General features: G+C 39.8%; 1 protein-coding gene and 1 pseudogene across 1 annotated transcript in view; both read left to right on the forward strand.

Annotated features, from left to right (window-relative positions):
• Window positions 1-15,762, forward strand: part of SLC16A2 (solute carrier family 16 member 2) — a gene marked incomplete at its 5' end in the record, with an annotated part of 201,503 nt that overhangs the window by 160,020 nt on the left and 25,721 nt on the right.
• Window positions 7,360-8,915, forward strand: LOC102501392 (importin subunit alpha-1 pseudogene; annotated as a pseudogene).

Here is a 15,762-nt window from a genome sequence, read left to right on the forward strand (position 1 = left end):
AATTCCCACGTGTTCAACCATGGTTCAAGTCCTGGACCTGGTGACTTGCTTTCTCACTTTCTCTCTCTCTCTCTATGTGTCTCTCTGGTCAAAATAAAATAAATAAATGAATAAATAAAATTTAAAAAAAATGTTACTATATTGTTTAAAACAGCTTTTTATATTTTTCAAAACTATGTTATTAATTTTATTTATTATTATTATTATTATTTTAAGTCACCAGAGAGAGAGAGGGAATGTGCGAAAGCAACCCACCAAGTCCAGGACTCAGACTATGGTTGACAAAGTGGGAATCCAGTGCCTTAACCATCACACCACCTGCTGGCCCTAAAAAACAGCTTTATCAGGGTATATATGACATACAAGAAATGGCCCATATTTAAAGTATACAATACGGGAGTTTCACCTGCAGTGCAGGACTGAACAGGATCAGGAGAGCAAAGGAATATGAACTGTGGAGGGATGGGATGACAGCCTTTATTGTCCCAGTGGCATCTCTCAACCACCCAGGTGTGCTTTCAGATTCCCCCCTGCCCCACATTCCAGCCATTGCCTTTCTGAGTTTCATCCATGATACAGGAGGGATGGTATGGTGACCCTGATTGTCCCACTGGCACCTTCCAACCACTCAGTTACATCTCTTCAGTCCAGCCCCAGGTGCATCTGGTCTGAAGAGGTTGGGAGAAGAACCAAGCTCTTAAATCTGGATATATACATCCTCCTCTGATTGGAGACACAGCCCTCTACCAAGAACACACCTGAGAACTAGAATTGTCCTTCTCTATATACTATAGAATCTACTAAAAAAAAAGGAAGGCATGTGTACTTCACCAGATGACTAAAATCAAGTGTAGAGGCACAAAAAATATGAGAAAAAAGGAAATATTTCTCCGTCAAGGGAACACAGTAACACATTAACCAAAGACATCACAAAGGAATTCACAGAAATGTCAGTAAAAAAATTAAGAATATTCATAGTGTTAGAACTAAATGGGATAGAAGAGAAAAGAGACACTCGGCTCCAGAAGATGAGGAACTCATTCCAGAACTTGAAGGAAGAACTCTATAAAGAGATACACAAACTAAAAAAATAATCAAACAGAACTTCTAGAGCTCAAGACTATAATACAGAAAATCAAAACCTCCCTCAAAAGTGTTAATAGTAGATTAGGCCATGTAGGAGATAGAATATCTGATCTAGAGGACAAAACCTCTGATTTAGACAAAACCACCAAAAATAATGAAAAATAACCAAAAATAAAAAATGAGGACAACATATGGGAAATCCTAGATACCATTAAGTACCCAAATATCTGAATAATAGGATTTCCAGAAAGTGAAGAATCTGATAAAGACTTGGAAAATCTGCTCCATGAAATACTTGTAGAAAACTTTCCAATTTTAGAGAAACACTGAGACATCCAGACATGGGAATACAAAGAATTCCAAATAGAATCAACATAAGAAGATCCTCTCTATGAAACATCATAGCTATATTGGTCAAAATCAAAGACAAAGACATGGAGACTAGCAGATGGCATAATAGTTACTTCACTGGACTCCCACGTAGTCGACCACAGTTTGAGTCCTGGACCTGGTGGTTTAAAATTCATGCTGGGAGCATATGCATGTGTGTTTGAGATCCCAAGGGGATAATGGAGGAGAGGGGATTGCAGCATGGTCATCCCCACTGGGCAGGAGGGTGGTTTTTCTCTGTTTCTCTGGCAAGTACATATGCCCTACGGCAAAAATCTCTCTTAAAAAATAGAAAGACAAGATTCTAAGAATGGCAAGAGAAAAACATCAAGTTATTCTATTAGGCTAACATCAAATGTTATCCTATTAGGTTAACACCAGACCTCTTATCTAAAACAACGCAAGCTAGGAAAAAAATGGGAAAATGTATTTAAAACACTAAAAGAAAATAATTTCAACCAAGAATACCATACTCAGCAAAATGTTCTTCAAATGGGAAGAAAAATAAAGTCATTCTCAGATAAACAAAAATCGAAATAATTTACCAGCACTAAACCAGCTCTTCAAGAAGTACTGAAGGGAGTACTGTATCAGGAAAACTAAAGAGAGACAAACAGAAATAAGATAACCAAAAAACAACCAAGAAAATGGCTAACAAAATAGCAGGAGTAAGTCCATAAAGATTGACAGAATAGGAACCAGCAATTGGCATAATGGCTATGTCACTGGACTTCCATGCAGTCTACCGCAGTTTGAGTCCCGGACCCAGTGGCTTAAACTCACACCAGATGCATGTGCATTTGTGCCCAAGGTCCCGAAAGGAGAACGGAGGAGAAGGATCGTGGCGTGGCCATCCCTCCTGGGAGGTAATTTCTCACTTTCTGTCTCTGTGTCTCTCTCTGTCTTTCTGGCCAGTGCACGTGCCCTATAGCAAAAGCCTCTCAAAATTAAAAAAAAAAATGATTGGGACTAGAAGTTAGTGTAATGGCTGTGTTGCTGAATTCCCATGTAGCCAACTGCAGTTCGAGTCCAGACCCGGGGGGTTAAACTCACGCCGGGCGCATGTGTGTGCGTGCCTAAGATCCTGAGAGGAGAATGGAGGAGAAGGGATTGAGGCTTGGCCATCTCCCTGGGGGGTGATTTCTCACTTTCTGTCTCTCTGTCTCTTTGTCTTTCTGGCGAGCACATGTGCCCTATGGCAAAAACCTCTCAAAAAAAAAAAGATGGACAGAATGTTAATATATTAATTTTTTAAATTAAAAGACAAAGATTGGCTGAATGGATAAAACAAAACAAAACAAAACAAAACAAACCCAGGAGCCTTCTATCTGCTGCTTAAAAGAAACACACTTCACCAATACATAGACTGAAAGTGAAGAGCTGGAAGAAGATATTCCATGCAAATAGAAACCCAAAATGGCTGACATTGTAATACTGATATCAGACAAAATAGACTTCAAGACAAAAATGATAAGAAGAGACAAAGAAGGACACTGTATAGTATTAAAAGGGCAAATTCACCAAAAGAACATAACACATAAATATCTATTTACCCAACACTGGAGCACCCAAATACGTGAAAGACTGCTTGATCTAAAGGGAGAGATAGACTGCAACACACTTATTGTTGGGGATCTCAACATCCCATGGTCTCATCTATACAGGTTATCTAGACAAAAAAAATAAACAAAGAGATATACAGGATCTAAATGAAACCATAAACCAAATCAACTTTACAGAAATTTATAGAACATTTCACTCAACACCCACAAAATACACATTCTGAGAACCAGCAGGTAGCATGGAGGTTAAGGCGCTGGACACTTCCACATGGCTGACCACAGTTTGAGTCCTCAACCTTGTGGCTTGTTTTCTCACTCACTCTCTCTCTCTCTCGCTCTGCCTGTCTCTCTCTGGTCAAAGTAAAATAAATAAATGAATAAATAAAAAGTAAATAAATAAAAAAAATACACATTCTTCTCACCCCTACATGGAACATTTTCAAAGATCAACCAGACGACAGGGCACAAAAGAAGCCTTTACAAATTCAAAGAAAATACACATTCTTCTCACCCCTACATGGAACATTTTCAAAGATCAACCAGACGACAGGGCACAAAAGAAGCCTTTACAAATTCAAAGGTATAGGGGCCAGTAGATGGTGTAACAATTACATCATTGGACTCCCACATGGTCGATCTTGGTTCAAGTTCTGGACCTGGTGGCTTCAAACTCACATCTGGTGCATGTGTGTGTGTGCCCAAAATCCTAGGAGGAGAATGGAAGAAAAGCTGTTGTAACATGGCCATCCCCTGGTGGTGGTGGTTGTGTGTGTGTGTGTGTGTGTGTGTGTGTGTGTGATTTCTTGCTTTCTGTCTTTCTGTCTCTCTCTGTCTCTCTGGGGTGCACATACACCCTATGGCAAAAATCTCTCCCCCTCAAAAAAATTCAGACATATAGATACCATATCCAGCATCTTTCTCAACTACAGTGGAATTAAGCTTGAAATAAATTACAGCAAGAAACCTCGAAAATCCACAAACACATGGAAAATAAATTATACAAGTTTTGATATATGTATATATACATCATGAAGGCAGCACCATATTCATGATAATGACCATATATATCACCCTAAAAAGTCCTCTACCAGGGGCCAGCAGGTAGCGTGGTGGTTAAAGGCACTGGACTCTCACATGGCGGTTCAAGTCCTGGACCTGGTGACTTGCATTCTCACTTTCCCTCTCTCTCTCTGTCTGGTCAAATTAAAAATAAATAAACAAATAAAGTTAAACAAAATAATTTAAAAAATGAAAGTCCTCTCCTATTCATAGACAACCATTGCCCTCTTTCTGTTGCTATAAATAAGTTTGTTTTCTAGAATTTTATGTAAATGGAATAAAAAGTGGATAATTTTTAAGCCTTGCTTTTTCTGTCATGTGATTTTTTTTTTGAGAGGTTTTCGCTATAGGGCGCATGCACTCGCCAGACAGACAGAGACATAGAGACAGAAAGTAAGAAATCACCCCCCAAGGGGGGATGGCCACGCCGCAATCCCTTCTCCTCCATTCTCCTCTCGGGATCTTGGGCACGCACACACACGCGCCCGGCATAGTTTTAAGCCACCAGGTCCAGGACGCAAACCAAAGTCAACTACGTGGGAGTTCAGCGACATAGCCATTACGTTAACTGCTGGTTCCCTGTCATGTAATTTTGAGATCCATCCAAGTTGTTGCACGTATGAACAGTTCATTCTGTTTTTTATTGCTGAGTCTCATTTCTTGGTATGGATATGTCACACTTTGTTTATCCATTTACATACAGATGGACATTTGAGCTCTTTCTAGTGTTTGACTATTAGAAGTATATTTGCTATGGGGAACCAGCAGTTAGCGTAATGGCTATGTTGCTGGACTCCCACGTAGTTGACTGCAGTTCGCGTCCCGTACCCGGTGGCTTAAAACTCACGCCAGGCACATATGCGTGGGTGCCCGAGATCCCGAGAGGAGAATGGAGGAGAAGGGATTGCGGCGTGACCATCCCCCCTGGGGAGTGATTTCTCGCTTTCTGTCTCTATGTCTCTCTCTGTCTGTCTGGCGAGCGCTTGTGCCCTATAGCGAAAAACCTCTCCAAAAAAAAAAAAGTATATTTGCTATGAACATTCATGTACAAGTCTTGATACAGATATATGCTTTTATTTCTTTTGACTTGCTGGATCATGGTAACTCTATTTTTAACCATCTGAGGAATTTCCAAACTGTTTATACTAAAGTGATTATACCATTATACATTCCTAGCAGCCATCTAGCTGGAGCTGAGTTACAGTGTGTCCAAATTCTTGTCAATACTTGATATGGTTAGTTTTAAAATATTAAATGTTTGGGACCAGCAGATGGAGTAATGGTTACGTAAATGGACTCCCACATAGTCAACTATGGATCGAGTCCTGAAATCGGCTGCTTAAAACTTAGACTAGGCATGTGTGCGTGCATGCCCAAAACCCGAGAGGATACTGGAGGAGAAGGGATTGCAGTGTGGCCATTCCCCCTGAGAGGTGATTTCTCACTTTCTGTCTCTCTGGTGAGTGCAGATTTCTATAACAGAAATCTCTCTCTAAAAAGGAATACACACACACACATATGTGTGTGTATATATATATATATACATAGATGTATATATGTGTATGTATATGTATATATATATACATATATGTGTGTATTTTGTGTGTGTGTATATATATATAAAATGCAAGTTAAAACCAACGGGATGCCACTACACACCTATTAGAACATCTCATTTTTCCCTAGTGACTAATGATGAGAAGTTTCTATTTATGTATTTGTTTAGCATTTGTCTCTATTTTTCTGGTGAAGTATCAGTTCAACTATTTTGTTTATTTTAAATTGTGGGGTTTTTTCCTTATCTTTGAGTTTTGAGAGTATACATACACATTTGCACACACACATCGGATACGAGCCTTCCCTTATCAGATGTATGACTGGAAAATATTTTTTAACCAATCTTTCGCTCATATTTTTTTACATTATTTTATTTATTTATTTTTTAAGTTAAAGGGCTCCTGTACTCACCAGAGAGAGATGGAAAGTGAGAAAGCAAGCTACCAAGTCTGGAACACATACCAAGCCACCAGGTCCTGGACTTGAACTGCAATTGGCCATGTGGGAGTCCAGTTCCTTAACCACCATACCACCTGCTGGCCCCTTTGGCTTATATTTTAATTCTCTTAAAAGTGTCTTTGATGAGTAATTTTAAAATTTTGATGAAGTCAACTTTTTGTATTTTTTATAAGATAAGATAAAAGTTATCTTTTATCTTTGTGTCTTCTTCTTTTTTTGGATTTTCTGCTATAGGGTGCGTGCACTCATCAGAAGGACAGAGAGAGACAGAGAGACAGGAAGTGAGAAATCACCCCCCAGGGGGGATGGTCACGCCTCAATCCCTTCTCTTCCTTTCTCTTCTCGGTGTCTTGGGCACGCACGCACACGCACCTGGCATGAGTTTAAACCACTGGGTCCAGGACTCGAACCTAGGTTGACTACATGGAAGTCCAGCGATATAGCTATTACACTAACGGCTGGTCTCTCTTTGTGTCTTAAGATTGTTTTGCCTACCTTAAGGTCACTTTCATTTTCTCCTATGTTTTCTTGAAGTTTTAACAAAAGGTATATGAATTAATTTTTGAATATGGCATGAGGTAGAGATTAAACTACATCTTTTTCCATGGGTTTGGGTTTTATTTTAAACAGTTTCTTTTAATAATTATTTTAATTTTATTCATCATCATCATCATTTTTTTTTTTAATTTGATGAGAGAGCAAGAAAGTGAGGAAGTAAGCCGCCAGGTTCAGGACTCGAACCATGGCCAGCCATGTGGGAATCCAGTGCCTTAACATCCATGCCACCTGCCAGCCCATATTTGGTTTGTTTTTAGTATTTGTATCCAATAGTATTTGTATTCAGATGACCCAGAACTATTCATTAAAAAAGACTATTAGGGCCAGCAGATGGCATAGCAGTTACATTCCTGGGTTTCTACCTAGCTGACCACAGTTTAAGTCCCAGACCCAATGGCTTAAAAAATCACACCAGGCACGTGTGTGTGAATGTCCAAAATCCCAGGAGGAGAATGGAGGAGAAGGGATTGTGATGTGGCCATCCCCCTGGGAAGGAATTTCTCACTTTCCCTCTGTCTGTCTGTCTCTCTCTCTCTTTCTCTTTCTCTCTGGCGAGTGTATGCACCCTAAGGCAAAAACCTCTTTAGAAAAAAGAAAGAGGGCAGTGGATCCCCATCCTGTGAGCCCCATGCTGCCCTCTTGTGAGAGCCTGAGCCTGCTGTGCAGCTTTTTCCTTTTTCTTATAACCATGTCTACCAATGAGAATGCAAATTCACCAGCTGCCCATCTTAACAGATTCAAGAACAAGGGAAAAGACAGTACAGAAACGAGGCAGCAAAGAATAGAAGTTAAGGTGGAGCTGAGGAAAGCGAAGAAGGATGACCAGATGCTGAAAAGGAGAAATGTAAGCTCATTTTCCGATGATGCTACTTCTCCACTGCAGGAAAACTGGAACAAATAGGGCACTGTAAATTGGTCTGTTGATGACATTGTCAAAGGCATAAATGGCAACAATTTGGAAAGTCAGCTTCAGGCTACTCAAGCTGCTAGAAAGCTGCTTTCTAGGGAAAAACAGCCCCCTATAGACATCACCCAGGCTGGGTTGATTCCAAAATTTGTGTCCTTCTTGGGCAGAAATTATTGTAGTCTTATCCAGTTTGAATCTGCATGGGTAGTCACTAATATTGCTTCTGGGACGTCAGAACAGACCAGTGGCCGGAGGTGCTAATCCCAGTGTTCATTTCTCTGTTGGCCTCTCGCCATGTGCACATCAGTGAACAAACTAGGAAATATTGCAGGGGATGGTTCTGTTTTCCGGGACCTGGTTATCAAGTATTGACCTGCTGTTGACTCTCCTTGCATTTCCTGATATGTCATCATTAGCATGTGGTCACTTACGTAACCTTACCTGGACACTTTCAAACCTCTGCCACGACAAGAATCCTGCACCCCCACTAGATGCTGTAGAGCAGATTCTTCCTACTTTAGTTTGTTTTCTGCATCACAGTGATCCTGAAGTATTAGCAGATACCTGCTGGGCTATTTCCTACCTTACTGATGGTCCAAATGAATGGATTGAAATGGTTGTAAAAACAAGAGTTGTTCCCCATCTTGTGGAGCTTCTAGGAACTATTGAATTGCCCATCGTGACCCCTGTCCTAAGAGCCATAGGTAATATTGTCACTGGGACAGATGAACATACCCAGGTTGTGGTAGATGCTGGAGCACTCACCGTCTTCCCCAGCCTGCTAGTTCCAAAACGAATATTCAGAAGGAAGCTACATGGACCATGTCCAACATCACCACCAGTGGGCAGGATCAGATCCAGCAGGTTGTGAATCACAGTTAGTTCCGTTCCTTGTTGGTGTACTCTCCAAGGCTGACTTTAAGATGCAGAAGGAGTCTGTGTGGGCTGTGACCAACAACACAAGTGGCAGAACAGTAGAGCAGATTGTCTACCTCATCCACTGTGGCATCATAGAACCGCTGATGAACCTCTTAACTGTGAAAGATACTAAAATTATTCTGGTTATCTTGGATGCCATTTCAAATATCCTTCAGGCTGCTGAGAAGCTAGGAGAAACTGAGAAACTTAATATAATAATCAAAGAATATGGAGGCCTGGATAAAATTGAAGCCCTACGAAACCATGAAAACGAGTCTGTGTACAAGTCTTCATTAAACTTGATTGAGAAGTATTTCTCTGTAGAGGAAGAAGAAGATCAGAATGTTGTGCCTGAAACTACCTCTGACAGCTACACCTTCCAAGTGCAGGATGGGACTCCTGGGGCCTTTAACTTTTAGACTGCACAGCTAAGGCACAGAGGCATTTGTCGTGTGCTATGTTTGGTATCAGTTTGTCTTACTGTTTCTCTACCAAGAACTCTTTTAAATGTGGTTGTTATTGTAGCACTTTTTTTTTTAACCACAAAACTATACTTGAACAGTTCCAAACTATACATACTGTAAAAAGCTTGTCCTCCAAATGGGTTTCTTATTTCTACGTGGAATTTCATACCTTGCAACGTCCTATAAATAAAATTAAATTCCACCCTTAAAAAAAGAAAGAAAGAAAGAAGACTAATTTTCACCTTTTGAATGTACTTTCATTAATCAACTAGTCATAAATATGTGGACCCATTTCTGATTCTGTTCTGTTCCACCGATCTATATGTTTACCTTTATACTAATACCACACTGTCTTGATTGCTATAACTTTATAGTAAGTCTTGAAATCAGATAAAGTCTTCTAACTTTGTTCTTTGTCAAAAGTATTTTCTTGATCTTATGTCCTTTTCATGTACAGATAAATTTAAGAGTCAGCCTTCCATATTCTACAAGCAAAAACAAACAAACCAAAAACAAAACAATCAAAACCTTTGCTGAGATTTTAGCTAGGATTGCATTTACCTAAAGAACAATTTGGGGACAATTGACACCTAGACAATATTGACTATTCTGATCCATGAACAAATATGTTCCTCCATTTATTTTGGTCTTCTTTGATTTTTCTTAGCAATATTTTGCAGTCTTTGGCATAAAGGTCTTACACATCTTTTTTATCGAATATCTAAGTATTTCAAAGGTCTTTTTTCACCTTTTATTGATTCACAAAAGATATTAAAGTATGGACAAAGCTAGAATCTAGTGCACTGTAATTTTCTTCTGAAACAATTTTTTTCACTCTCCATTCCCTTTTACTAAAGAGAGATATAAACTAACTTATTTGCAAAAAATAATTAAGTTAATCTCACTTTGGTCTGTTATTTGTACAAAGTCCCATAAGAATTCAATTTCTGATGCAAGACAACAGATACTATTGTATTATTGAACTTATGCAAATAACCATTCTGCCACAAAATAAGAATCCTCACAAATATCTTCCAATTGCAAAGGGGTCAGGAAGGGAGAAAAGTTTATGTTTCAATTAAATAAAAGTGTTTCTTTTTTTTTTTAACAAATTGCTGAACCTAACAACTCAAAAGAAAACAAAAATCCTTAAATCTGGAAGACAAAGCATAGAAGAAAATCAGTAATGTTTTAGAAAAAAATCATAGAATTCTGTTTCACCAGTTCAGTCTCATGTAATCTCTCTTTTGTTGAATTTGCAGTGTTACTGTGGTCTGACCTTTCCATTAACATTCAACATTATTATTATTATTTTTTTTTGGAGAGGTTTTTTTTTTTTCAAGAGTTTTTTTTGTTTGTTTGTTTGTTTGTTTTTGCTATATGGCGCATGTGCTCTCCAGAAAGACAGAGAGAGACAGAGAGATAGAAAACGAGAAATCACACCCCAGGGGGAATGGCCTGGCCACACCGCAATCCCTTGTCCTCCATTCTCCTCTTGGGATCCGGGCATGAACGCACACGTGCCCAGTTGAGTTTAAGCCACCGGGTCCAGGACTCGAACCACAGTCAACCACATGGGAGTCCAGCGACATAGCCATTATGCTAACTGCTGGTCCCATGGAGAGGTTTCTGCTATATGGCACGTGTGCTTGCCAGAAAGACAGAGAGAGACAGAGACACAGAAAGTGAAAAATCACTCCCCAGGGGTGATGGCCACACTGCACTCCCTTCTCCTCCATTCTCCTCTTGGGATTTTGGGCACCCACACATACGTGTCCAGTGTGAGTTTTAAGTCACTGGGTATGGGACTTGAACTGTTGTGTACTACATGGGAATCCAGCAACATAACCATTACACCATCTACTGGTCCTGAATAAACGTTTTTTAAAAAATGTTAGGCAGGCTGGTCCCATAGCCTAGTAGTTAAGGGAGACGGATCCCACATACCCAACTGTGTGGTTTGAATCCTAGCCCCAATGACCTGAAAAATATCCTAGGCACATGTGCGTGAATGGCCCAAATTGCCACAGGATGGAGGAATGGAGAAGGGACTGTAGTGTGAGCACATCTCTCTGGGCATGCCTTCTTCCTCTCCCTCCCTCATTCTCTGTGTCTCTCTGTCTCACTCTAATGAATGCACCTGCCCTCTAGCTTATAAACAACAACAGATTTTTTTTTAGTTTGTTATAATTATATATTGCATTGATTTTGGGGTGTCGAGCTAACATAAATTTCTGGGATAAACCCTATTTGGTCATGGTGCTTATATATTGTTGGATTCAGTTTGCTAAAATATTAAGGGTTTTGGAATTGTGTTTATGAGAGACATTCATCTGTACTTTTCTTGTGATGTCTTTGTCTGGTTTTGGTATCAGGGTGATATTGGCCTCATAGAATGAGCTGGAAAGTGTTCTCTCCCTTTTTTTCGGAAGAATTTGTGTAAAATTGGTATTATTATTTTCTTTAAATGTTTGGAATTCATCAATGAAGCTATCTATTCTTGGTCAGCCCCTCCTTGATTCTTAAGGGCCCTTTAACATTCTGCACTTCTAATAAGTCCGTTATCATCAACCTTTCTTTTTCAATCGTGTTCTTCTCCTTCTGTCCCCTTATTTCTTGTCTGTCTCTACCTCCTGCCTCTCTCCCATACTCTCTGTCAGATGAATATTTGACATTCTGTGTCTGTAGGTGCTGGGCCAGTCTCTTCAGAGAAAACTGAGGGCTTTGAATGAGAGTTTCTCTAAGCACTGGTGTATTTTAGTCAAAGCACCACCTGTAAAGTGCCTTAGTTAGTAGAATAGATAATGGAACATTGTCTAAAACCAGTAGGTGCCAAATCACTGGGTCATAGCCATTAAGTAGAGCCCAGTTACCCTTGAAAGACTGGGACAGGAGTTAGAATGTCTGTATCTTTAGACTCTGCATGGGTATGCTTATGTGTGGATCTCTCTGGGCCTTTGTCTGATGACCTATAAAGTTTAGAATTGGACCCTTAGATTTTATGGCTCCAAAAAATGTAAGTAAATAAATAATAGCAGCAGGAAGCATGAGGACATATGACCTAATAAGGGGGAAATAAGAAAACATATATTTCAGTGATTATTTGGCATCAGGAGTCTTGAGGGTCAGCCCCATAGCCTAGTGGTTAAGGGAACCATATCTCACGTGGCTGACTGCATTTCAAATGTCTGCCATGGTGGTTTGAAAAACATACTTAGGCTCATGTGTGTTTATGCTCAAAATCCCAACAAGATGGAGAAATGGAGGGGAAGGGATTGCAGTATGACCATGACCCACTGGGGGCTGCTCTCTCCCTATCTCTGTCTCTGTTTCTCTCTCTCTCTCATGAGTGTGTACACATTCTGGCAATTAAAAAAAAGTTTTGAAACTCAAGGCCAGACAGTTCCACAGCTGTAACACAACTAGACCACATGGGAAAGTCTTAGGTTCACATCTCAGGGCTTCTCTGTACACTCCAGGCCTGCATGCACATTTAATCTAGCTGAAGGTGGTAGATTACCACCTTCATAGTGGGTCACACTATGAAGACCCTGATGGGTGTGTCTCTCTCTTTCTCGGGGGCCAGCAGGTGGCATGGTGGTCTGAACTCCCACATGCCCAACTGCAATTTGAGTCCCAGACTTGGTGGCTTGAAAATCATGCTGGGTGCATGTATGTGTATGCCCAAAGTCTTGGGAGGAGAAGGGATTGCAGCATGGCCATCCCCGTGGGGGATGATTTCTTACTTTCCCTCTCACTGTCTCTCTCTGGCAAATGCACATGCCCTATGGCAAAAACCTAAAAGAAAAGTTTTGAAAATCAGTAGCCCATCAAAATTGTTATATGTTGAGACAAACTGCTATATCTCTCTCCAGTGCAAGAAATAAATAAACTTTAAAATGTTTTAAAATTCAAAAGTTAGTAGCCAATCAAAATTTGCATGTGTTGAGACAAAGCTTGAAAAGATAAAAATAGAGTTTGTTTAGTTGTTGAATACTTGGGAAACGAAGGTTTTCCAGTATTGCTCTGCCACCCCAGAAAAACACTACCACATTTTAATGAAGAAAAAAATATAATACTGTAGGAGGATCAAATGCCAGGACAGATATGAAAATACTTTTGGATTTTTAAAATAAAAGCTTGCTACAAATCTGGAGTAGAATTCTGGATGCAATGGATTCATGGTGAATAGCTACCAAATTAAATGAGCTTGGAGAGGCTGAGAGCTGGAAGAAAGCTTCTCAACATGGGGTTTTTCAGAAAATGAAAATAAGATTTGGAATCAGCTTCTCCTAGGAAGAGAATTACATTGTTTTGCTGGATAGACAGCTATCTAGCACTTACCTTTGGGCCATACATAAGGCTATGGAAATAGTTAATAAAAGAAGGTCAGATGGAAGTTGTTCTCTCAGTCAGTTGCAAAGAGAAGAGAGGTCAGGTCTCCTATATCTCAGTTTCCAAGGAATTCCAAAGTGGTGTGTTTCTCCCCTCTGTAAGTACCCAACAGATCCTTGAAGAGCCTTCACCTGCCTCCTTTTAAATGTGCTCCACCAGTGCTTTTATTCATCTGACTAGTATCCATTGACCCCCCCTGGTCAGGTGTGTCAGCATTATAGTCATCAGAATCCTGAAATACCTGCCACTTACTCCATACTGTTTACATGCCCTACCTATACCATTCCAACCAACCTCACTCATCCCAACTAGATTTAGACTTTTTATCAGGTTCTGGGAACTCTAAAGAGATATGGAAATGAAGCAAAAACAGGGGAATATTTCTGGCAACACAGACTCCAATTCATAGTGCCATTCTTTCCACTTAGCATTGGAATAGCAGGTAGATAGCTAAGCCTTAAAGCATGGCCTCTTAATCCCATTTGCTATTCTTTTATTATTCTGTGTACCTTGTCAAGAAGCAGGAGTTCTTGAATAAAGCCATCTCTGCCCCCATGTTACCCTTCCTTACCTCTCTTCCCCTTATTCAGCTTTTTCCCTTCTTTAGATTTGTGCCATCATTCCCTCATTTGAGTTTTTGTTAGTTCCCCAGAGTAACAAGAATTTGTGAAAGCCTGTGATTTATTTGGAGAGTTTGGCTCTTAGAACACCCTTTTTTCCCTCTTTCAACTCCGGGAGAGCCCAGAGAGTTTGGCTTTTGGCAGCCAAGGAATGAGAAATGTGGTTTCACATTTGAGTTCTTTTCTGAACGGTCTCCCTGTACTTCAAAGACAGCCTAAGTACCTGGGTAAGGAGCCAAGGCACTAATTGGGTACTTGAGTGAAAAGACTTTGAGAATGAGGAATCTTGAGGGCCAATAAGTCCAGGATGGAGCTGGAAAAGCCAGAGTTCTGACCTTGTACTGCCCAGGCCCAACAGAAACCCAGTTGGCTATGGGTGGTTAAAGGGAGAAAGGAATTGGGGCCTGCTGAATACAGACATTATGTTCACTCCAGGTACAGGCCTTTTGAGGCCAACTCTCACTTACTCACCTGAAGGAGTTGAGGTTGAAAAGAATTCTGAGAACCACTAGATGAAAGCTGTGGATTGTGGCGTTATATATAGTTCATCCTCAAACTGTAGGGCTCTCTGTTGGACAGAAAATTTATTAGTGAGAAATCAGGCACTTGCTTAGTCCTTAGTGCAGCTGTAGATTGAAAATAACACTCTCTGCCTCAGAATATTATGGAATTCCACCTCTGATTTTCCCCAAGCCTATTTAGAAATACGGCTCGGTACATTTCTTGTTGAAATCTACATTTTGCCCTTCCCAACTATCCCACATTTTGGCTGCTTAACCAAAATCTCAAGAGCTCATATGAGAACAGGCGTAATAATGGAGAACAACAGGAACTCCCTGGCTTTGAGTCCAAGGACTGTCCTTTGCCCTCTCACTGCATTTTCCAAAAAGGAAGCTGAATGTAAGAAAGTAAAAGGGTAACTAATAGCACTCATTTAATATCAATATGGTTATAATTGTGATCCTCATGATTACTATCACTATTGGTTCTTCTTTTTATTTCATATAGTCATTGATTATTTTTCTCTTACTAAATTTCCTTTGATAACCTATCCCTCTAACTTTTCCTTAAGTCCTTTCTCTTACTTCCCACTATTTTGTTTAATTTTAAAAATTTTTAAAAATTACTTATTTAATTCTATTTATTTTTATAATTTTTCAATTTGACCAGAGAGACAAAGAGGAGAGAGAGAGAAGGAAAGTGAGAAAGCAAGCCACCAGGTCCAGGACTCGAACCACAGTCAGCCATCTGGGAGTCCAGCACCTTAACCACCATGCCACCTGCTTGCCCCTATATCAGACTATTCTTCAGTCATTAATTTAACAATTAGATTACCTTTTTCTCCCTTAACATAGTAAAATTTGTTTCACTCAGAGTGTCTGACTTCTCTTAAAATCTTTAAATAGAAATTTTTATTCTGGTAATGAACCACAGGATTTATACATTTTATTGTCTTATTTTTTAAAAAAAAAATGTGCTCCCCAATATACTATGATATCTTTGAAGTCAAGGACTGTAAATGGCTCATATAACATCTTCAGTGGCTGTGGGATATCCATATATACAGGCCAGAGAGAATGTTAAAAATTGTTGAAATATATATATATTTTTTTCATCTGATGGTTAAGGGAACCAGATTCCACATGACTATGCAGTTTGAGTCTCCGACCCACCACCTTGAAAAGCACACTGGGCACATGTGTGTGCATGCCCCAAATCTCAAAGAGATGGAGAAATGGAAAAGAGAATATGGCATGACTACACCCCTTTAGGGGATGCTTTCTCCC

This window comes from Tupaia chinensis, unplaced genomic scaffold (genome assembly GCF_000334495.1).
Source record: "Tupaia chinensis unplaced genomic scaffold, TupChi_1.0 Scaffold143976_1, whole genome shotgun sequence".
Taxonomy (NCBI): domain Eukaryota; kingdom Metazoa; phylum Chordata; class Mammalia; order Scandentia; family Tupaiidae; genus Tupaia; species Tupaia belangeri.